Below are 23,821 nucleotides of genomic sequence, written 5' to 3' on the forward strand. Positions count from 1 at the left end.
TTTCATTTATTTCATCATTAGAGAATCATTTGTTTAAATGGTCTTGATGCTCGTTATTTGAATTTGAATCTCAGGTTGCATTGACACATAAATGTAATTCAATGTATGTTTTTGTTTTCGTCTTTGTAAACTCCTGTTTCTCTCTTTCTCTTAATAAAAAAGATTTGATCTAAAAAAAAAAAACATCCAAAGAGAACATTGGTACTAAAAAGACTTTTAGTAAATGTAAAACAGCTGTTACTAAACAGAGTTAAACTAATCTCAATATACTTAAAAAGAGCCATACACAGCAATAGGAATACCAAAGCTGAATTGGAGGAAGCTATAAAAAGCATAAACGTTTACAGGGTCAGTACAATGATGGTTGTAGGTCTTGGTCCTTATGTCAAAATATTCACCTTTCTGATCCTTTAAACAGGTAATAAAGAGGAAGAAATCATATAGCATAAATGGGGCGTTTCCAATCCTTGTAATACTTCCAGTGCCTGCTTCTGCATACGTAGACTAGGTTTTTCAATAGTGAGATGATACATTTACTCCTCTCCACCTTATAAAATGAGCAAAAAAGTAGCAAGTGTGAAATAGATTGCTCAGAGATACTGTCACAAGGACAGAGAGACAAATAATTAAATGTAAATGTAAATGTAGAGGTACTTGTATAGCGCACGACTACCCGGAGGCATCTTGGCGCTTGTACGAATACCGCTGAGGAACCCTTCCTGGCCTTTCCTTGTGAAGTGCCCACTCCTGGGCACCCCCAAGGTGAAGCCAGGCATCCTAGCGTTGTTGGGGCCATTGTGGAGATTAAGCAAGCTATTGCCCCGAGTTGCAGAGTGGGACTCATGATTAGAATAGGCACCGAGGCGAGAATTATCAGGTCCAAGGAAATTGAGCCCAAGACACGCCGAAGAGGGAATTGAACCCTGGTCCCGGGCCAGACTTCTGCATCAGGGTCTGCAGCTCTAACCATTGAGCCACAATTCTCCAAACAAAATAAGATTGAGTGGGATACACAGCCATTAATTGAATATAATTCGGACTGAATCCCAACAAAACAAAAACAAATCTTATATTGTTGATGAATGACAGATAGAATGGGTGCCCACCCAGTTGCTACATTGGGCGATACTCGATAGGCAATAACTGAGATTTCAGTTTGAATATTTTGCCATCTATCCTGAGTGCTTTTAGCAATAAAAAAATGTCCTTTAACCTGGCTTTGGGGAATGATGTACAATGAGACTGTGTATCATACAAATACTCTAATTCCAGTTCACTAAAGGATTGTTTCACATAGGCTAACTAGGCAATTGATGTGGCTCGGTCCATGCATAAAATATCCTATTTGATTTAGGAGGACTGTTTCCCATTTTCAGATCGACAGCCATACCATCAGCGGAGCCAGTTTTATAGTGTCAGAAATAAACAAAAAAAACGAGTTCCTTGTGGGCTAGAATGTTTGAACAAGAACTAGGTATAGCCAGCAGTCTTTTTAAAAATGTATTCTCTGTGGATTGGAGGAAGTCTACCTGTGCTACACTCCAGACTGCAGCGCCATAGGTAGCTATAGAAAGTGTTTTGCAGAGTAAATATCTAACATTTCTTTAATTGGTTTATCCCCCAAATATAGGTCGAACGTCCAGTGGCCCGCTATACTTCTAGACATCTGATTCACTTTATTTCTGACCATTGCAGACCAATTTAATTTGTCTTCAAAATGAATGCCCAAATACGAGAAATTTCCTACTCTCTCCAAACGTCTAACGTCTCTGTGAAGTTGCATTAATTTCTTTTTTTTCCATACCCAGAGCCATCACATACGACTTGGTTTTATTAACAAATAAGCCAATCTCAACCATAAAAGCAGAATAAGACTCAATACACAGCTGTAAAGCTATTGGGAGTCCTTGCCAGCAAAACTGCATCATCCGCCTAAAGCAAGTTGGGCAAGGACAATGGGCCTGCCACTTTACCCTTGCAATTTTCACTCCTTATTCGTATACAGAGAGAAGAGAAATGGGTCAAGAGTGTAACCCTGTCTCACCACCTTTTCAATCCTGAGAGGTTTCAAGCATTCTCTGTTTTTTCCGTATCGGATCAGTAATCAAACATCAATGTGGTCCCCAGAATTGGAGGCCAGAAGAACTGAGAACGCCCCCTGTCAATTGGTAAACAAGCTTGGTGTTGTTATTTACAACAACCTGACATTTGCAAAACATGTTGATCAAGTTGTAGCTACATGGTTTCAGGTACTTAGACGTCTCAGAAAAGTACTACCTCTTCTGCCCGTTCATTCACTCCAAACCATGATACAAGCTTTTATATCTTCCCATCTGGACTATAGCAAGAGCCTAAATATAGGCTTCCCTAAGTATCTAATACAACACCTGCAAGTGGTGCTGAATGTGGCAGTGCACCTAATTTTTAATATTCCCAGATGCACTATTGTCATTTACCATCTATAAACATTGCACTGGATTCCAGTTCACAAACGGGTGATTTTTAAATTGGGCTGCATGGCTCATAAGACCTGACATGCCCTAGGTCCCCTCTACACCAGATAAAAATGACCAAATACCTCCCAACAAGACAGTTGTGTTCCAGTGCTCATAATCCTTTGGTGGTTCCTAAAATCGGGAAATACTAAATTGGAGGTCAGTCCATTTTTCCCCATCTGCTACCTAAGCAATGGAATACCGGATAACATGAAAGCCGTTGAAGACACCTGACATTTAAAAAGAAGTTCAAGCTTGGTTTTTCGCAATACGATTGCTCTTTGATATACTCTATACTGTAACTTACTCTATCAGCTCCTGGATGTCCTTAGGGGTAGCAGGAGCACAATATAAAACTAATTTCATGTATTCATTCATTCATTCAAGAAAAGCCTAGCAGAATGCAATAAAAATATAGAGAGCAAAGATGACATACGTATTGGCAAAGTCCTTCAGTCTCCTTTTGCTAATGCTTGTCGTTTGCCAGTTTTGAGTTTGTCAATTAAGACCAACCATCATGTTGCTTGTAGATGCAAAGTAGGGTCAATCTCGGAAATATTAATAAAATGTTCATATGCCTTGGAACTTTTTCTTTCATGCTTCCAAGATGATGGCCATATTGCTTCTGGATTCAAGGTGACTGTCATCTTGGGAGCCTAGAAAATAACATTCTAAGATGTCCCCTGTAGAAAAGTGGGTTATTAGTTGCAAAGGATGTGGGTCTTTTACAAGTATTAAGTCCACAACCTTCTGTCTACAGAGAACCAAGTACTAAATTGTAGTTCTTGACTTTCTCAGGGTAGAGTGACAAAGCAGTCCATTGTTTTCTCAGGGAGGTGATAAGGCTTGCAATCAACGGGCATGCTACCAGTAACACCCAATAAATCACTGTCTAGTCTGTGCTTTTGCTAATAAAGAGGAACAGTTCCCTATCACACACAGACTTTAAAATACTACACAATAATTTACAAATGCATTTATGATGACAGTTGGAAATAACTATGGTGACACCATCCTAACAGTTCACACTCCTAGAGAGCCCTGAAGCCTATAATCACAATACCAAGCACATGCATTGCAAACTCTGTAAATGTGTACAGCTTTCAAAAGGTAGGTGTCACTTTAATGTATGCAGAAATGCGTCCTGTCTCATAATAAACCAAGGCAACATCATTGAAATCAGATGGTAACATCTTACAATGACATTCACTAATGCGTGTAATGATTCACTGCACGGGGGAAGTTGTATTTTGCTCCTGGTGCCGTGCTGCAGCCACCAGGAGTAGTTTATTCAGCCTCACTGGACTCTATATTTTGCAAATCGTGGGGTGTTAAACAATTTCCAAGCAAAATATGTTGTACTGGAAGGGGCCCCGTCAGTAAGAAGACTATGGGTGACATCACACACACCCTTGCGCAATTTCCAGAAATACAAAAATAGGGATTATGGCAACATGCCTGTGATTTTGAGTAAGATGTGCTCCCAGAAAGGAGGCATGCAGAGGAAGTAAAGAAGGCAGGGGGCCATTTGGAAGAAAAGAACAGGGTATAATTTGCAGTTTTACGGCAAGGTCAATTTTCCTGTGAATACAGCATGCAATCTGAGGATGAAAAGCTTTTAAAGGAAACATTATTTGCATGTGAGAAAGTGTTACATTACATACTTTTTATAAGGACTATTATCAGGCAAATATTCTATTTCCCTGAAAGACTACAGCTTGACTACTACTTTAGAAAGGACAGCTGATCAGTTCAAGAGCTGTAAGTGTAAAGTAATGGCTGGCTGCATATATAGCGACATTTTGAGAGGTGTTGGCCATGCTCAAAGGCATTAGTAACCTCATAACCATAGGAACATGAGCAGTATACAGTGTAAATAATGCGGACATTTAAAGGAGATTCTGCAAATGTTAGAGTGAATGTTTTATTATGTTCACCCTTAAACGTTTGGCTCAGAGTATTGATTACAAAATCGAACTGGGATCCATTTTGGATGCCCTCTAATTGTGTGATGGCACAAGATGGGGGGGGGGAGATTCCATATTCCTTCCATGCTAATCAATCAACCATGTGCCGCCCCACAGCCTGGCAGCAGGATCTACATATGCATCAGGCCAATATTATGAGTGCACACCAGCCCTACTGCAACCAAACCATCAACTACCACCCCCGATTCTACCAGGTACGAAGGCAGAAGATACCTGTGAATAATGCCAGTGCTCCAAGTAACAGTAAGTGCACCCTGCCGTGGGCCCGCCATGTGAGTAGATGCCAACACACATGGGCTTGCAAGCATGCACCCTCATGGAAGAAACACCTTCCACTAGCTCTTCATGGATTGCCCCTGCTGTAGCACTGACAAGGACACCCGACGCCCACTTCCCAGAGGCCAGACAACGGGACATGTGCAATTTATACCCAAATATGACCTTAATATGCACCTTTATGGCGGATTCAGTAAGTTTTTAATGAGTACGTGAATAACTTCTGCATGTTGGGCCTGATTCACAAAGAGCCTCTGCAGTTGCGGCTGAGGCTCCACAGTTGTGGCAGGGTCTACGAACTCGTGGCAGAATCTCTGCAATGAGAAGCCGCAGTGGAGCCTCCATCATGGCTGCAGAGCCTCCACCACGACTGCGGAGCCTCCACCATGACTGCTGATCATCCACCACGACTGCGGAGCCTCCACCACGACTGCAGAGCCTCCACCACGACTGCGGAGCCTCCACCACGACTGCGGAGCCTCCACCATGACTGCTGATCCTCCACCACGACTGCGGAGCCTCCACCACGACTGCAGAGCCTCCACCACGACTGCGGAGCCTCCACCACGACTGCGGAGCCTCCACCTTGACTGCGGAGCCTCCACCATGACTGCTGATCCTCCACCACGACTGCAGTGCCTCCACCACGACTGCGGAGCCTGCACCACGACTGCGGAGCCTCCACCACGACTGAGGAGTCTCCGTCACGACTGATCAGTCTCCGTCATGACTGCGGAGGCTCTTTGTGAATCGGGCCTGCTGTACTTTTCAAGACAAACACATTTGAATTCATGAAAACAGCTGATTCATTCTGATTTTCATAACCTTAGTGAGTCTATTCTATTCACTGTATACATTAAAGCGCGTCTAAATACATATTTAATCATTACAAAATGTTGTGCGTAGGGTTAGGAGAACTCAGGTATATGATTGTTTCCTTTTAATTCACTTTTTCCAGCAATTACTTGTGACTTCAATGGCACCAGTTCCTCCTCCAATCCGGTGGTCGTTACACTCTCTCCACACTTGCTACATCTGTTCTAACTGGACACGTCTGGTACATGCATTCATAGATATTTTTGAATCAACAAGAAACGTAATCTAAATATTGGTCATGAGACTTGCCTAGGAATTGCTTGACTGCTCCCATGAGACACCCACGAAATGCATTCTGGCGTTAATTAAGATAAAAACTGCCAGTGGGTAGGCTAGGCATGAGTACTGTATACCAGGCACTTGCGCATTGCATACATTTACGTACTGCTTCGTGAACCCGGCTTAAATTAACACATAACTTTCAAAATTTTTCCAATAGGGAGTGACAGTTATGTCTGTAAAAACATTTGCGAGTTTGCCTTATTGGTCCTAGGGTGTCGACGTCAATACAGGTCATTAAGGGAACTGTTACCAGTCCTGACCTTACGTGTAATATCCAAATCGATTCTAGGTGATGGAGTCTTGTTTTTTTCCAATTAACTAATTAAGGAAACTCACCTGAAAGCAGTGAATTGTCTGTGAAAAGTTGGGGATTGGAGACAATGTCTGGAATGACCGGCATGAGGTGGTCTCCCTAATAAGGCCTTATTCACAAATCAATTATGAAATCTCCACCTTAAAGTTCATTTCTCACTTTGAATACATTGCCAACCCTTTCTCTAAAAAGGTTAGTGAATACCAACAAAATTAAGATTTTCTTGGTTTTCCGTACCTGTTCGTGTCATTCCCAACACAAAAATTTCCCACTACCGACCCTTATAGCAAGGTTCATCACTTCATAATATTACATCTTCGTGGTATATAAATCAAATGACGAAATTCCTGGCATTTGTAAATCGAATTTTTGCTCTTTTTTTAACAAGTCGCAATGAGCATAAAAACATGGATTAATATGATTAATTCAACGTTTTTCTTCTCAATGTTTGGAGGTGAAATGTTAAGGCTGTGCTGTGTCTTTACCTAAATAACCCTTTTTTCTGCTCATAATATTTTTGGCACATCGCTATAAGGAGTATTGAACTTGTTCCACGCTGCTGGTGAGTATGGGCAATTCGGACTGCACGGAGTATGATTTTTGGTCATGTTTGCCCTGATTGAAATACTCATGGGCATGGCATTAGAGCTCTGTAATTAACCTGTGCCAGCGCATTGGCTTGTACTGTATGTAGCTGGACAGCCTCCTGTGGGCACGCTGCAGCCATGTCATCACTAATTGAGACAGCCCCGTCATGGTCTGGGTACTCCAGCAAACAGCCTTGCTGGGTATGAGCACTGCCAAATATATGGATGCCATGAATGGATGTACTGCAGAAAAATAAACTATTCAGGTGAGGGAGTCTGTGAGGCGAGAAATAGAGGTGGAATACATTGAGGCTCGCGGCCATGTTCACACATCTGTCATCTTTGCATTACGTGTCAGGTAAAAGTGGTCAGCGGTCTGCTAAAATGCATATTATAAGCTAAAACTTGTAAACTGCCCTGATGTATACAATAATGTACCACACTAATGAACACTATAAGTCACTGACAAGCATTAGGTTGCGCTATTCTTAAAATCTAGAGGCTCGCTTTTTAAAAAAAAATAAATCCAAATGAAAAGCAGTTATTATATCCTCATCACGGTCCTCACATCAATGAGGTATGTTTATTTATTTATTTATAAAGCGCAAACTAATACCCGAAGGCATCTAGGCACTGAAACCCAGGGGTGAAAACCAAAAACTAGCAGTACTCAATCCTCATTGGTTTTCCCCGTTTTTTGCCTGCATTTGTGCTTGTTTGCCTCGTGTTTCTCTGCCTTTTTCCCCGTTTTTTTTGCCTGCATTTGTGCTTGTTTGCCTCGTGTTTCTCTGCCTTTCCCCCCGTTTTTTGCCTGCATTTGTGCTTGTTTGCCTCGTGTTTCTCTGCCTTTCCCCCCGTTTTTTGCCTGCATTTGTGCTTGTTTGCCTCGTGTTTCTCTGCCTTTCTCCCCGTTTTTGGCCGCATTTGTGCTTGTCTTTGCATCTGCCCATCTCGCCGCCCCCCGCTCCCGCTTCCCGCCACCGCCTTAGCCCCGCCCCTTTTTTCTTCTGTTTCCCTCCCCGCTCCCGCCTCCCAGCTGCCCCGCCCACCCGCGCACTTGGCCTTAAATGGCGACCGTGCGACGCAGGTGAGTGTGACCCACTTGTGGGACACCCCCGCGCCGCACGGCCACCAGCTGCTGCGTGTGCCCCCAGTGCCTGCCTCTGTCTCAGCGCCGGCCTCGCTGCCGCCCTGAGCGCTCTCATTGGTTTTCCCCGTTTTTTGCCTGCATTTGTGCTTGTTTGCCTCGTGTTTCTCTGCCTTTTTCCCCGTTTTTTTTGCCTGCATTTGTGCTTGTTTGCCTCGTGTTTCTCTGCCTTTCCCCCCGTTTTTTGCCTGCATTTGTGCTTGTTTGCCTCGTGTTTCTCTGCCTTTTTCCCCGTTTTTTTTGCCTGCATTTGTGCTTGTTTGCCTCGTGTTTCTCTGCCTTTCCCCCCGTTTTTGGCCGCATTTGTGCTTGTCTTTGCATCTGCCCATCTCGCCGCCCCCCGCTCCCGCTTCCCGCCACCGCCTTAGCCCCGCCCCTTTTTTCTTCTGTTTCCCTCCCCGCTCCCGCCTCCCAGCTGCCCCGCCCACCCGCGCACTTCGCCTTAAATGGCGACCGTGCGAACGCGCAGCGTTGACGCGCAGCGGGCGCGCCGATTGTGCGCCGAAGGCGCGCCAAAGGTAAGCCCGTCTGCGCCCGTCCGCGCCTGGACCGCGCCCAGCGCCAGGACCCCTGGCCCCCACCGACGGAAGCCGACCCGACGAACCTACAGCGCCTCCGACCTCGTCGCACTCAACACCGGCCACATCCCAGGATGTCACCGAGCCGCCCCGAAGCACACCCACGGACCCTTCAGCTGCCTCGCCTGCAAGTTCAACTGCATCCGGACCTTCCCTGCACCCGCCAAGCCGAACTCCAGCAGCACCCACCTCAAGTGCATCCTGCTCAACACCCGCTCCGTCCACAGACACGCCGTAGAACTCTGGAACCTGCTCGACACCACCGCCCCCGACGTTGCCTTCATCACCGAGACCTGGATGAACGCCTCCTCAGCCCCAGACATCGCCATCGCCATCCCAGAGGGCTACAAGATCACCCGGAGGGACCGCGACAACCAGACCGGAGGAGGCATCGCCATCATCCACAGAGACACCATCCGCATCACGACCAACACCGACGACACCCTCACCACCGCTGAACACCTGCACTTCCAGATCCACACCAACCCGAAGACCACCCTCAGAGGCACCCTGATCTACCGACCCCCGGGACCACGCACACGATTCAGCGAGGACATCGCCGACTTCGTCAGCCCGCACGCTCTCCCCTCCGCCGACTACATCCTCCTGGGGGACCTCAACTTCCACCTGGAGAACAACAACGACCGCAACACCACCACCCTGCTCGACAACCTCGACAACCTCGGACTCAAGCAACTGGTGACCACCCCCACCCACCTCGCCGGACACACACTCGACGCCGTCTTCTCTTCCAGCAAAGACGTCACCTTCAGCCACGCAACAGGACTCCACTGGACGGACCACAGCTGCGTCCACTTCACCTTCAGAAGAACGACGACCCACCACCTCCAGCAACAGGTTGCTCGAAGAAGCTGGAACAAGATCACAGCCGACCAGCTCACCGCCTCCCTGAGCCAGCACCCTCCCGCCAACTCAGCGAACCCCAGCCAGGCCGCCGACAACCTCACGAAGTGGATCAGCAACTGCGCGGACGAACTCGCCCCTCTGAGGACCCCGCCCAGCAGATCCTGCAGCAGAAAAACACCATGGTTCACCGACGAACTCAAGTGCTCCAAGAAGAACTGTCGAGCCCTCGAGAAAGCCTGGAGAAGGGAACCAACGACGGACAACATGGCCACCCTCAAACTCGCCACCCGGAAACACCACCAACTGATCCGCGCCACCAAGAAAAACGCATACAAGGACCGGCTGGACAACAACGCACACAACTGCAAGGAACTCTTCAACATCGTGAAAGAGCTCTCCAACCCCAACGCCGGAAACAACGACATCACCCCGTCGCAAGACCTCTGCAACTCCCTCGCGTCCTACTTCCACAACAAAATCACGGACATACACAACAGCTTCAACAACCAACCAACGCAAGCCACAACCGCAACGACTCCACCATCCACCACCCTCCGCACCTGGACCCCGATCAGCACCGAAGACACCATCCGCACCATGAACTCCATCCATTCCGGATCTCCGACTGACCCCTGCCCTCACCACGTCTTCAACAAGGCCGACGCTGTCCTCGCACCCCACCTGCGGGACATCATCAACACCTCCTTCGACTCCGCCACCTTCCCTGAGAGCTGGAAGCACGCCGAAATCAGCGCTCTCCTCAAGAAACCCACAGCAGACCCCACCGACCTCAAGAACTACCGTCCCATCTCGCTCCTCCCGTTCCCGGCCAAAGTCATCGAGAAGACCGTCAACAAACAGCTGGCCGCCTTCCTCGAGACGAATGGATCCCTCGACCCCTCACAGTCCGGCTTCCGAGCGAACCACAGCACGGAGACCGCCCTCATCGCCGCCACCGACGACCTTCGAACTCTGATGGACAACGGAGAAACAGCGGCCCTCATCCTCCTGGACCTCTCCGCGGCTTTCGACACTGTCTGCCACCGCACCCTAGTACAGCGCCTCAGCAACATCGGAATCCAGGAGAAGGCACTGGAATGGATCACCTCCTTCCTCGACGGAAGAACACAAAGAGTCCGCCTACCACCGTACAAGTCAGAGGCCACCAAAGTCATCTGCGGCGTACCCCAAGGATCCTCGCTGAGCCCAACCCTCTTCAACGTCTACATGAGCCCCCTCGCGGCCATCGCACGCCAACACAACCTGAACATCATCTCCTACGCCGACGACACCCAGCTGATCCTCTCCCTGACCAACGACCCCGCCACCGCCAGAGCCAACCTGCACGAAGGGATGAGAGACGTAGCCGAATGGATGACGACCAGCCGCCTGAAACTGAACTCAGACAAGACGGAGGTCCTCATCCTGGGCTCCACGCCCTCCGCCTGGGACGACTCCTGGTGGCCCCCCGCCCTGGGCACCGCACCCAAACCGACGGACCACGCACGCAACCTGGGCTTCATCCTGGACTCCTCCCTCTCCATGACCAGACAAGTCAACGCCGTCTCCTCGTCATGCTTCAACATCCTGCGCATGCTACGTAAGATCTTCCGGTGGATCCCCACCGAGACGAGGAAGACGGTCACCCAAGCCCTCGTCACCAGCCGACTGGACTACGGCAACGCCCTCTACGCCGGAACCACGGCCAAACTCCAGAAGAGACTCCAGCGGATCCAGAACGCCTCGGCGAGACTCATCCTCGACATCCCCCGACGCAGCCACATCACCGGACACCTGAGAGATCTGCACTGGCTCCCGGTCAACAAGAGAATCACCTTCCGGCTCCTCACCCACGCGCACAAAGCCCTACACGACCAAGGCCCGAGCTACCTCAACAACCGGATCAGCTTCTACACTCCCAAGCGCCTCCTCAGATCAACCAACCACGCCCTCGCCGCCGTCCCCCGCATCCGAAGAGCGACAACAGGAGGAAGATCCTTCTCCTACCTGGCAGCCAAGACCTGGAACTCACTTCCGACCAATCTGCGCCTGACCCAAGACCACCTCTCCTTCAGGAAGAAGCTCAAGACCTGGCTGTTCGAGCAGTAGCGGCACCCCCCCCCCCCCCCCTCCAGCGCCTTGAGACCCTACGGGTGAGTAGTGCGCTCTACAAATGACTTGATTGATTGATTGATTGATTATAGAAGATGAACGAACAGGTGAAAAGCCAGGTCTTAAAGCTCTTCCTAAAAGAGAGCCGAGCAAGTCAGGGGAGTGTTTTAAATTGGTCAGAAGACAGTTCATCATAATCTAGAAGTGTTAGTAACAAAACTTTTGCCCCTCCAGTTTAAAAGCTGAAATCTACGAACCTCCGTCAGTTTTAGTGACGATGACCGAGATTTCTCAGTGGAACATACCAGTGGAACTGGTCAGTGGCGTAGCTAGACCTATGGCCGCCCGAGGCAACCCCTGCACTTGCCGCCCCGTGGCTAAGTGTAAGAGTGGGGGAGTGCTGGGATTTCCTCGGTGGCTGCCCCTCTACGGCCGCAGTTAAAAGCGAGGGGTTGCTGCGCTCCCAAATCCTGTGCCCCCGTCCCTCCTTGCTACGCCACTGGAACTGTTGCTTTACGTTTGTGCTTTACGTTTTCTGGTCCGTGATTGTGAAGGGCTTTAAAAGCAAAGTTTTAATTAGCCGGCCCGCTGGGTTGTAGGCGACTCAATTGTGTTCTCTGCTTCATATTTTGTCAATAAAACAGATTTAATACTAAAAGCAAAGTCGATCCTTTTCTCCACTGGGAGTCAGTGGAGTGACTTAAGAGCATGTTTAGCTGAATGATGTCTGGGGATCCCTAGTAGTAGTAGAGCCGCTGCGTTCGAAGAACCTGTAGTTTGTTAAGTAGACCCTTCTGTAAACTAACAGAGAGAGCGTTGCAGTAGTCTAACTTAGATAAGATGAGCGCAGAGACAACCATTTTTTGACGATCAAGAGGTATAAAAGGAAAACATTTTCTTAGAATTTTTAATGTCAAGAGAATAGATGAGGTAATGGCATTTACCTGATGTTTAAAAGACAAGGCTCTCACATATAACTCCCAGATTTTTTGCCTTTGTCACTGGAATAGGGAGCAAGCTTAGTTCCTGAAGCCACCAGTCAGGGGACCAAACGGAGGTGAAACTTCCAAAGAGCAATACTTTGGTTTTGCTTGAGTTTAACTTCAGGCAATTCTCCAACATCCACTTACTAACCTGTTGCATACAGCTTTGGAACATAGAAGCTGTGTCCTGAATATTGTTTGTGACAGAAACAATAATGTACATGTCATCGGCATACAACACGATGGTAAAGCCAAATGATTTAATAAGCCTGGCCAGAGGGGTGACATGTAGATTAAAAAGAGATGGGCTAAGCAAAGAGCCCTGTCCAACCCCACATGGTAGTTGAAAGGTATGTGATGCATAGCTGTCAATTTCCTCAAACTGCTAACGCTCAGATAAAAAAGGTTTAAAAAGTTAATGAGCTACACCGCCTATGCCAATCATTTGGAGACGACTAATCAGTAAGCCGTGGTCCACAGTATCATAAGCCGCCGAGCAGTCCTACAAGATCAGAGCAGCATTTCCTCCTTTGTCGACCTCGCGTCTAACTTCCTCCATAGCGGTAATGAAGGCAAGCTCCGTGCTGTACTCTCTCCTGAACCTGTACTGGGTAGAATTCAGGTTTCAGGTTTCATACGTCTTTATTTCGATTTTTACATCATAAAAGACAATTTGTACAATAAAAAATAGGATACATAAAATGAATAAAAAAACACCATATGTGCCTGAGACATTTCATCATTAAAAGGAATTAAATAGTATATTAAAGCCCAATGTATGAAATACCCAGCTACATTTTTTTTCAATCAACTAGCTGCAAGTGTCTGGCTCTGATGATCCATGCCCACCCCAAGTACTTGGCCACACCTATTACCACCATCTCTGAGGTGTTGGTACGTAACGCCCGAAAAGCTTCATTGCTCCCTTTGATTTTCATTTGACAACATATAGGCCTAATCCATTTCGTTCTAGGGGCATAATAAGCTGGACATGCAAAAATAAAATGACCCACACTCTCCCTTTGATCAACACACCAAGGGCAAAGATCATTAGAATGAGCAGACCAATTTTTAGTAAAAGACCTCACTGGTAGGGACCCGACTCGAAACTGATGGTACAGTTTTTTATCAAGAGATTTTGTAATTACGTCCCAATAGTTCTCCAGAAGAGGGTCTAGTTTATGGGCCAGAAATCTGCCTGACAAGCTGGTAGCATCAGATTGCACAATGGATAGGGGTTTAACAGATGCCCAGTAAAGTGCTTTAAAGGCTTGCTTCGACGGAAAAATGGTGGACCCCGGAGATACCCACAGGTCGTTAAGACCCATGTCCTCCAAAATTAATTTCACCTCACGTAGCCAAGGAATGTTACTAGAACCCAGTGCTGATCTCACGTCCGCCAGTTCGCTGGCAAAGAGACTTAAATCCGGAGACGTCCAGATCCGTCTCCACAGTGCCACTAGCCGATAACGCGCCATCTCGTTAATCGGTTTGCAGCCCATGTCTAGCAAGAGCGGTTTGGTTGGTGTAGATTGGGGAGACCTACCTAATTTCGCAGGAATTTATTTTGCACTTTTACCAATGGCGATAGGTCCTTGTAACCCCAGAGGTCAGCCCCGTACAAAATGGCAGAACTAATCTTGGCTTCGTAGATCCTAACTGCTGGTTTAACCCGTTTAGTTAAAGACATTTTTTGTTCCTGAATTAAACAGCCCGTAAGGCGTGGGTGCAACAAGGGGTGGTGATGGACAGAGTCTCTGAATTAAGCAGAATACTCTCACCCAGTCAAGAGATCAGGGCTAGATCCAACACCGTTTTTTAGCTCATTGCACCATCCCAGTTTCAGAACCTGGCTGTATGCAAATTAGTCTGTCCCTGGCCCAGTGCATCATGGGAACAGGGCAGACCAGACTACAAAAGCCAATTCTTACATGAGTCCCTTGCTCACTGCTCCATCAGGATTAAAGCAAGCCGGGCCGACGAGGCTGAAATGCCAGAAACCAGTCCCCGGTAGCTTGTATCCTTTCTGGTGAAGAATTGGCTTGGTAGTTTGGTCTGCCCTGTTCCCATGATGCACTGGGCCAGGGACAGACTAATTTGCATATAGCCAGGTTCTGAGCTGGGATGGGGCAGTGAGCTAAATAACGGTGATGGATCAAGCCCTGATCTTTGGACTGGGTAAGAGTGGTCTGCTTAATTCAGACACTCTGTTCATTACCACCCCCTTTTCTGAATCGTTTTTGGCCACTATAGGTGTGGCAGGGTATACTCAGACATGAGTCCCTTGCTCACTGCTCCATCAGGATTAAAGCAAGCCGGGCCGACGAGGCTGAAATGCCAGAAACCGGTCCCCGGTAGCTTGTATCCTTTCTGGTGAAGAATTGGCTTGGTAGTTTGGTCTGCCATGTTCCCATGATGCACTGGGCCAGGGACAGACTAATTTGCATATAGCCAGGTTCTGAGCTGGGATGGGGCAGTGAGCTAAATAACGGTGATGGATCAAGCCCTGATCTTTGGACTGGGTAAGAGTGGTCTGCTTAATTCAGACACTCTGTTCATCACCACCCCCTTTTCTGAATCGTTTTTGGCCACTATAGGTGTGGCAGGGTATACTCAGACATGAGTCCCTTGCTCACTGCTCCATCAGGATTTAAGCAAGCCGGGCCGACGAGGCTGAAATGCCAGAAACCGGTCCCCGGTAGCTTGTATCCTTTCTGGTGAAGAATTGGGTTGGTAGTTTGGTCTGCCCTGTTCCAATGATGCACTGGGCCAGGGACAGACTAATTTGCATATAGCCAGGTTCTGAGCTGGGATGGGGCAGTGAGCTAAATAACGGTGATGGATCAAACCCTGATCTTTGGACTGGGTAAGAGTGGTCTGCTTAATTCAGACACTCTGTTCATCACCACCCCCTTTTCTGAATCGTTTTTGGCCACTATAGGTGTGGCAGGGTATACTCAGACATGAGTCCCTTGCTCACTGCTCCATCAGGATTAAAGCAAGCCGGACCGACGAGGCTGAAATGCCAGAAACCGGTCCCCGGTAGCTTGTATCCTTTCTGGTGAAGAATTGGCTTGGTAGTTTGGTCTGCCCTGTTCCCATGATGCACTGGGCCAGGGACAGACTAATTTGCATATAGCCAGGTTCTGAGCTGGGATGGGGCAGTGAGCTAAATAACGATGATGGATCAAGCCCTGATCTTTGGACTGGGTAAGAGTGGTCTGCTTAATTCAGACACTCTGTTCATCACCACCCCCTTTTCTGAATCGTTTTTGGCCACTATAGGTGTGGCAGGGTATACTCAGACATGAGTCCCTTGCTCACTGCTCCATCAGGATTAAAGCAACCCGGACCGACGAGGCTGAAATGCCAGAAACCGGTCCCCGGTAGCTTGTATCCTTTCTGGTGAAGAATTGGCTTGGTAGTTTGGTCTGCCCTGTTCCCATGATGCACTGGGCCAGGGACAGACTAATTTGCATATAGCCAGGTTCTGAGCTGGGATGGGGCAGTGAGCTAAATAACGGTGATGGATCAAGCCCTGATCTTTGGACTGGGTAAGAGTGGTCTGCTTAATTCAGACACTCTGTTCATCACCACCCCCTTTTCTGAATCGTTTTTGGCCACTATAGGTGTGGCAGGGTATACTCAGACATGAGTCCCTTGCTCACTGCTCCATCAGGATTAAAGCAAGCCGGGCCGACGAGGCTGAAATGCCAGAAACCGGTCCCCGGTAGCTTGTATCCTTTCTGGTGAAGAATTGGCTTGGTAGTTTGGTCTGCCCTGTTCCCATGATGCACTGGGCCAGGGACAGACTAATTTGCATATAGCCAGGTTCTGAGCTGGGATGGGGCAGTGAGCTAAATAACGGTGATGGATCAAGCCCTGATCTTTGGACTGGGTAAGAGTGGTCTGCTTAATTCAGACACTCTGTTCATCACCACCCCCTTTTCTGAATCGTTTTTGGCCACTATAGGTGTGGCAGGGTATACTCAGACATGAGTCCCTTGCTCACTGCTCCATCAGGATTAAAGCAAGCCGGGCCGACGAGGCTGAAATGCCAGAAACCGGTCCCCGGTAGCTTGTATCCTTTCTGGTGAAGAATTGGCTTGGTAGTTTGGTCTGCCCTGTTCCCATGATGCACTGGGCCAGGGACAGACTAATTTGCATATAGCCAGGTTCTGAGCTGGGATGGGGCAGTGAGATAAATAACGGTGATGGATCAAGCCCTGATCTTTGGACTGGGTAAGAGTGGTCTGCTTAATTCAGACACTCTGTTCATCACCACCCCCTTTTCTGAATCGTTTTTGGCCACTATAGGTGTGGCAGGGTATACTCAGACATGAGTCCCCTGCTCACTGCTCCATCAGGATTAAAGCAATCCGGGCCGACGAGGCTGAAATGCCAGAAACCGGTCCCCGGTAGCTTGTATCCTTTCTGGTGAAGAATTGGCTTGGTAGTTTGGTCTGCCCTGTTCCCATGATGCACTGGGCCAGGGACAGACTAATTTGCATATAGCCAGGTTCTGAGCTGGGATGGGGCAGTGAGCTAAATAACGGTGATGGTCAAGCCCTGATCTTTGGACTGGGTAAGAGTGGTCTGCTTAATTCAGACACTCTGTTCATCACCACCCCCTTTTCTGAATCAAATTTTAGGTGAAGCACATCAATCTGGGGTTTCCAGCGGAGGCGATAATCTATAGTCACTCCAAGGTATGTCATAGCCTCCACTTGTTCAAGGCTGGCACCATTCAACGTAACAGAGCTTTTAATGGGACGGTTTTTGGTTAGGACCATGAATTTGGTCTTGCTCACGTTTATTTGCAGATCATTTAATTTGCAGAACTCCTCGAACCTATTTAATGCGGTTTGCAGCCCTCTGCGTGTCTTTGAGAGGAGTAAGGTATCATCTGCAAAGATGAGCATTGGAAATTTGGACCCATCTAAGCATGGTGCATCCGTAGGGGTATCAGCAAAGAACTTCACCACCTGATCAATGAACAATAGGAAGAGGGTGGGTGCCAGGACACACCCCTGACGGACACCTCGAGTTACGGGAAAGCTGTCCGTCACCTGCCCTTGGCCTCGCCACCTTACCCTGGCAAAATTGCCCTCGTGTAATCTAACCACAAGATCTAGGAGGTCTAACGGTAAACCCAAGTTTCTCAGGACCGCCCACAATTTAGCCCTTGGCACAAGATCAAAGGCCAACCTCAGATCTATAAAGGCGGCGTAGATGTGTTCACCGCCCATCAGCACCACCTTCCAGTATATCAGAGTAATTCTGAATACCTGGCCGATGGTGCTGGTGCCTGATCTGAAACCCGCCTGTAATGGGGAAAGAATGTTTTCCATCTCCATCCAACCCTGGACTCTGACAAGGACCATCCTGGCAAAGATTTTTTGTAGTGAGTCGATTAAACTGATGGGGCGGTAATTCCCCGGTACCGAACCGTCCCCTTTTTTGAAAATAGGAAGAATTTCCGCCCCTTTCCAGGACTCTGGGATCCTTGCCCCTTTAACGATTGCATTGGCAATCAGAGTTATGTAGGGAACCCAAAGTTGGCGGTTTGTTTTAAAGAGGTCCGCCGGAATAGAATCAATTCTGGGGCTTTCCCCGATTGTACCAAGTTGAGAGCAGACTCCGTGTCAAGAGTCGTAAAGACTAACGAGTGGCTATGGATAAGGTGTATTGATGTCTGCATCCCTTGCCCATTAAAAGGTTCTAAATTAAGATCCTTAAACTGTCATGAATAAAAATCCACCCAATCTTCGGCAGACACGTGGTTTACTGGGATTTGGGAATCGGGGTTCCTGCCCCATTTCACAATTTCCCAGAATTTTGCCTGGTTCGTGGATAAGCAGGCCTCAAAGAGATTGGACCAATGACACTCATCCCACTCTCTCTTTGCCCCCCACTGGACTTTTTTATACATTTTGCGTGCCATTTTAATATCACTAGTGACCCTAGATTTAATAGCTTTAATTAGGTTACTATGTCCAGCCCTACAGTTCTTATTGTACCATTTTTTCCGGCAACCCATTGCCATCTCTTTCCCTTGTTTGAACGGTAGAGTCAAGAGGGCCTTAAGTTTAATGAAACACTGTTAATGAAGATCACTGATCTGGGGAGCAGCATCCAAAGTGGATGATAAATTCAACATGGCACTCAATGTCGTCGAAACTTCCTTTGATATGCCATCTTACAGAGTAGCATCCTTCACGGCCCTACACCATTTGACCCTTCTTCTGTCATTGGTCAGGACGGCCTCTGCCGTTATGCATGGAGCTAATAGGGGCCTATCCAGATTTCCTGGGAGCTTCAGGGTTAAGAAAAGTGGGTTGTGGTCGCTTTCTGGGCGAACCACAACTTCCATGTCGACCAGGAGTGACCAATATTCCATTTTAATCAGGATATAATCTAGTCTACTTTTGCTAACCCCATTATCAAAAGTGGGGTAGCCAACTTTGTCGGAGGTTGAACGCCCATTTGCCCCTCTCAAACCCCACTCCAAACACAACCCTGACCAGTGAAGAGCGGCCTCAGTCCCCTTCTTGATATTATTCAGGGTCAACTTCGGGATATTCCACGCTGCATCTTCCTCGAACCCCAAGTCCGCCCCCTCACTGAACAGGGGTTCGAAGGTGCAGTTTAGGTCCCCTGCTACAAGAATTAATTTGTCTCTCCCAATTAAATCAAGGTAGGAGTCCAGTTCGTTGACAATAACCGGACAACGCCCACCGGGGCAGCCTCGGGCATAGATATTAATAACTACTATGTCCTGATAATTTTTCTTTCGTAATTTAATTCCCAGGAGATCTAGGTTATCCACTACAATTTCTGTTGGATTGTAACCAATAGACTGACTGACCCAGATCACTAGACCCCCTGAAGCTCTACCTTTGGGACCCTGAATCGCTGGTTTATAAAAATTTAAAAACCCTACCCGATATATTGGATCAGGACTCAGGAGCCCAACTCTCTTGAAAGATTAGAATATCAAAGGTGTCAATAAACTCTATCCAATCCTCTGAGCCTACACAGCCCTTTAGCCCTGCGATGTTCCATGAGGCCATTTTGAGCGGCACAACCTGACTGGCGGGTACAACATAATCCGGGGCCCACTGTTCCGGACTTAAATTCCTGTCAATGCTTAAGGGACAAACAACCGACCAGCTACCTTCTACATGACTTGCTATGGTTGTGACCAACCCCTTCTCAAGGTTTTCTCCTTGCATACTCGTGGACACATTGCCTACTCCATCACCCCTACTACCATAATTGTCACATTCACTCCCTCTGTCACATATGGAATAGAGTCAATCGATGCCCTGCAGGCCAGATAGAGGTTCAAAATGGTTAAACAAGCGTGGGTAAAAGGGGGAATGTGGGAACCCAACCGCTTGGGATCTCCCAACTAAACTGTTCGGCATCAGAGAGTTGGCAACGGGCACACTGAATCTTTTGGGGTAAAAATAGCCAAGACCCAGAGACTGCACATCACCCACCCTCCCAAACCTTGCTTCTCTACGAATGTAGTCCACTACCCAAGGGTCTCTAAAGTTTATAATAATACAATCCCCTTCTAATTCCTTTGCACAATGTCCCACCCAATCAACTCTTCTCACATTCAATATATCTGTGGCAGAGGACGGTGGAAGGGGACGATTTTTGTTTAACCAAAAAACAACTTTGTTTTTAAGATCCCCATAAGCTTTGTTTTGGCCCTCCCTACAGGGAGAGACACCTGTTAGGATAATCGTATAAGGGGTAGCTTCAATGGGTAAGTCTGTGCAAGGGGGTCCCCGTTTATTAGCCTTCAATGGTGGAAAGACAGAATTAGTAGTTACACTCCCCACTGCTCTTCAACTTATTTTAGAATGCGTAGAAGGTATGGAGCCACCCCTCACATGGTCCTGGGAGCGAGTTGTAGATGTAGGCATGGAGTTACTTTGCAAGGGCGGGGGATTAGATTTAGAGCTGGCCTTCATGGGTTTCAAAACCTGCAAACATGGTGCCGGTGCGGGAATAATAACATTATGAGGATTACTGTCCCCAGGGCCCGTACAGGCAGAATTATTTGTAGCTGGCCGGGTAGTGGCTAACTTACCAGAAGCTAAGATGGACTGCTTACTGATAACAGCTACTCCCTGAGTTTTGGACTTACTAGAGCTAATAGAATTAGACAAAACCACTTGGTCATTAGCTAATTTTTTTAACAGACCAGTGTTAGTATTCACAAGGTTCTCAAGGGTGTCCAATTTTGAATGCATAAGTCTAGTTCTTTCCAATAAGGGCAGCATAAGTGTTTTGAATAGTACTTCCATTTTACCCAGTAGGCCCTTATCACCACTACAACTCACGGTATAGGAATCCGAAGAAGCAGATTGTACTTGCGAGGAAGGTAGGGGATCCCTAACAAACAGAGGAGACTGTGAACAGGTATAGGCTTCAGGAATAGTTGATGGCTGGGGAGAGCTAATTATTTTAGTTATTTTTGTGATACCTCCCCTCTGGCAATCCTTACTTCGTTTCTTCGTTTCCTTTTGCAGGGTAAATTCATGGGCAAGTCCCCAGTTGATGAAGAGTCTAATTGGGATTGACTTACCAAGTGTACACTCCCCCCCACCATACTCCTAGATGACTCACTGGAGCTCGTGTCACTGTCGGAGGGAATCAAAGACAAACCATCCGCCTCACAGTGTATGTCCACCAATACCGGAACCAGAGATGGAATAGTGCCTGGTGCCGCATCTTTAGGACTGGGTGCCATGGCAAGGGGGCCTAACGAGGACCATTTCCCACTAATCAGGTCAAGTGAGAGCCTTTTTTCAGCATAAGCTATCTCCTTTTCCAGAAATCCTGTCGCCTTAGTAATAAAGGCATCCAAGGGGCCAGTAACCACCCCTTTAGTAGTCTGTAATTGAACAGAACGTTCCTTTCCAGAACGCAAAGGCATGATGGCAACAACCAGTAGCAAAAAGTGGAACAGGTGTTTAGTAAATCCACAATTACTCGCTTTATAAGGGGAAGAACCAGGGGGGGTGGCCCAACCCAACCTCGCCTGACCGTGGACGGCCGCAGACGGCCCCGCCCTTGTCCCGGGCTTCTCCCGGGACGCTCCTGCGTGCTCCCACGCGGCGGGGAGGATGACCTGTTTATATAGAGGTGATAGTTGGTGGGGGGCGGGGCAAGCAGGCAGAATGGCCCAGGTGTCTCGGGTCAGGCTAGCAGGGACTCCTGGGAGATGGAGTCTCTGGTCCCACCGCTCGAAGCCCTGCTGCTACACTACACACCCCACAGCAGTCTCCAAGTACCCGACCCTTCCTTTGGTTCAAATCCACAAAGAGCATGCACAGCGAAGCGGGACCCGCGAAGCGGGTCCGGCGAGGTGCAGCGCTTCAGGGAGAGCACACAGCAACAACAAAGGACCGAAGCTCAGCGTCCCAGCAGGTAGGCAGAATTAGAGTCCCAAGCAGGTTTAGGAGGCAAAGGTTTTTAACAGCGTTGGTGGGGGCGGGGCAAGCAGGGAGAGCGGCCCAGGTGTCTCGGGTCAGGCTAGCAGGGACTCCTGGGAGATGGAGTCCCTGGTCCCACCGCTCGCAGCCCTGCTGCTACACTACACACCCCACAGCAGTCTCCAAGTACCCGACCCTTCCTTTGGTCCAAATCCACTAAGAGCGTGCACAGCGAAGCGGGACCCACGAAGCGGGTCCTGCGAGGTGCAGCGCTTCAGGGAGAGCACACAGCAGCAACAAAGGACCGAAGCTCAGCATCCCAGCAGGTAGGCAGAATTAGAATTCAAGATATGATTATAGTTGATAAAAGTAGTTAACTATTGATTTATTAATTTTTCCAGGATTTTAGCTGGCAAGGCCAACCAGAGGATCGGGTGGTAATTACTAGGGTTCGGAGAATACAGGCAGTTTTTTCTTTAACAAAGGCAGAATGGAAGACTTTTTCCAAATTTTAGGAACTAGTCCTGTTTTGAGGAAAAGATTGACAATTTCAGTGAGTTGCTGTGCAATAAGATCCGGAGCCAAGTGAGCGTTTCTAGAAGGACAAGGATCCACCGGGGAGCCAGCTTTAGCTCTGCGAAAAAGTTTAAGAACCTGACCTTGGGAGGCAGACGGGAAATTAGATAGCTGAGCAGAATTAGCTACTGAAGGGCCATTTTGGCCTGTTTGATGAACAACATCCCCTATGCTTTTATTCGAAGGACTGCACATTTTTTTCTAAGAGTGACTGAAGGAGTATGCGGCGTAGATGCTACGTACTTTTTCACTGAAAAAAGAAGCTAGAATGTTACAAAAAGTCTGGTCCATGGCCCAATTTCTGGTCTCTGGGGTTCTACTTAATTTCTGAACTGTGGCAAATAATTCTTTAATACTATTATTTGCAGATTTTATTTTATCAGAAAAATAAATGTTTTTTGATTTGTGAATCAATTCTTCAAATCCTGCGATCAACTCCCTAAAAAGTTCTTTCTCGGTGGTGGCATAAGTTTATCTTCACAGCTGTTCTTGCCAGTGGCATTGCCTTGTTAGAAGCCTAAGTTCCTCTGAGAACCAGGGCTCAGTAGCAGTGGCTCTGTTTGCCATGACAGTTTTTGAGGGCACTATGGACTGTCCTGTCTAACCAATCCTAGAGTGATAGTCCAAGGATGCCATCTCTGGATCGCAGGAAATAGCAGGTCTCCTATTTTCCAGCAGAGCATTGAATTCAATAGTGTCTAAACTATGCCACTGGTGCCACTCGTAATTTCTGGTTGAAATGCTTATATTGCCAGAGGAAATGGGGATAGATAGAATCAACAGAACAGCAGAGTGATCCTATCAGGTTAATTGAAGTACACACATGGAATCAACAAATGGGCTGTCCATAAAGACGGCTTCAAGCAGATGCCCTACCCTATGAGTAGGGCCCCTAATTATCTATTCTAACCCTACATTAATCATCAAATCAATAAGTTTGCTAGTATATTTATCCTGCAGATTACCTAAATGGAAGTTGAATTTTCCTAAAATAGAGCAGCCCTGAGAGTTGACCTTATACTCTTATAACTGGCCAAGTGTAGGAGAGTAGGGTCTGTTTCCTATGGTCACCCCAATTCTTGCTTTTTGCTTCACTGGTTTCGACTTAATGTGGCTGTGGGCCTGCTAATCAGACCCACAACCTGCTGTTCTCTCTCTAAATTATTCACAGACATGTACTATAGGTACATCACCAATTTGGTATTGGACACCTTATCAGCCCCTGTACAGTGTACTATAGGTACCCACGGCATAGGTGCATCCGAGGCCTACCAGGGGCTGCAGCA

The sequence above is a fragment of the Lissotriton helveticus genome, chromosome 4_1 (genome assembly GCF_964261635.1).
Source record: "Lissotriton helveticus chromosome 4_1, aLisHel1.1, whole genome shotgun sequence".
NCBI classification, from domain to species: domain Eukaryota; kingdom Metazoa; phylum Chordata; class Amphibia; order Caudata; family Salamandridae; genus Lissotriton; species Lissotriton helveticus.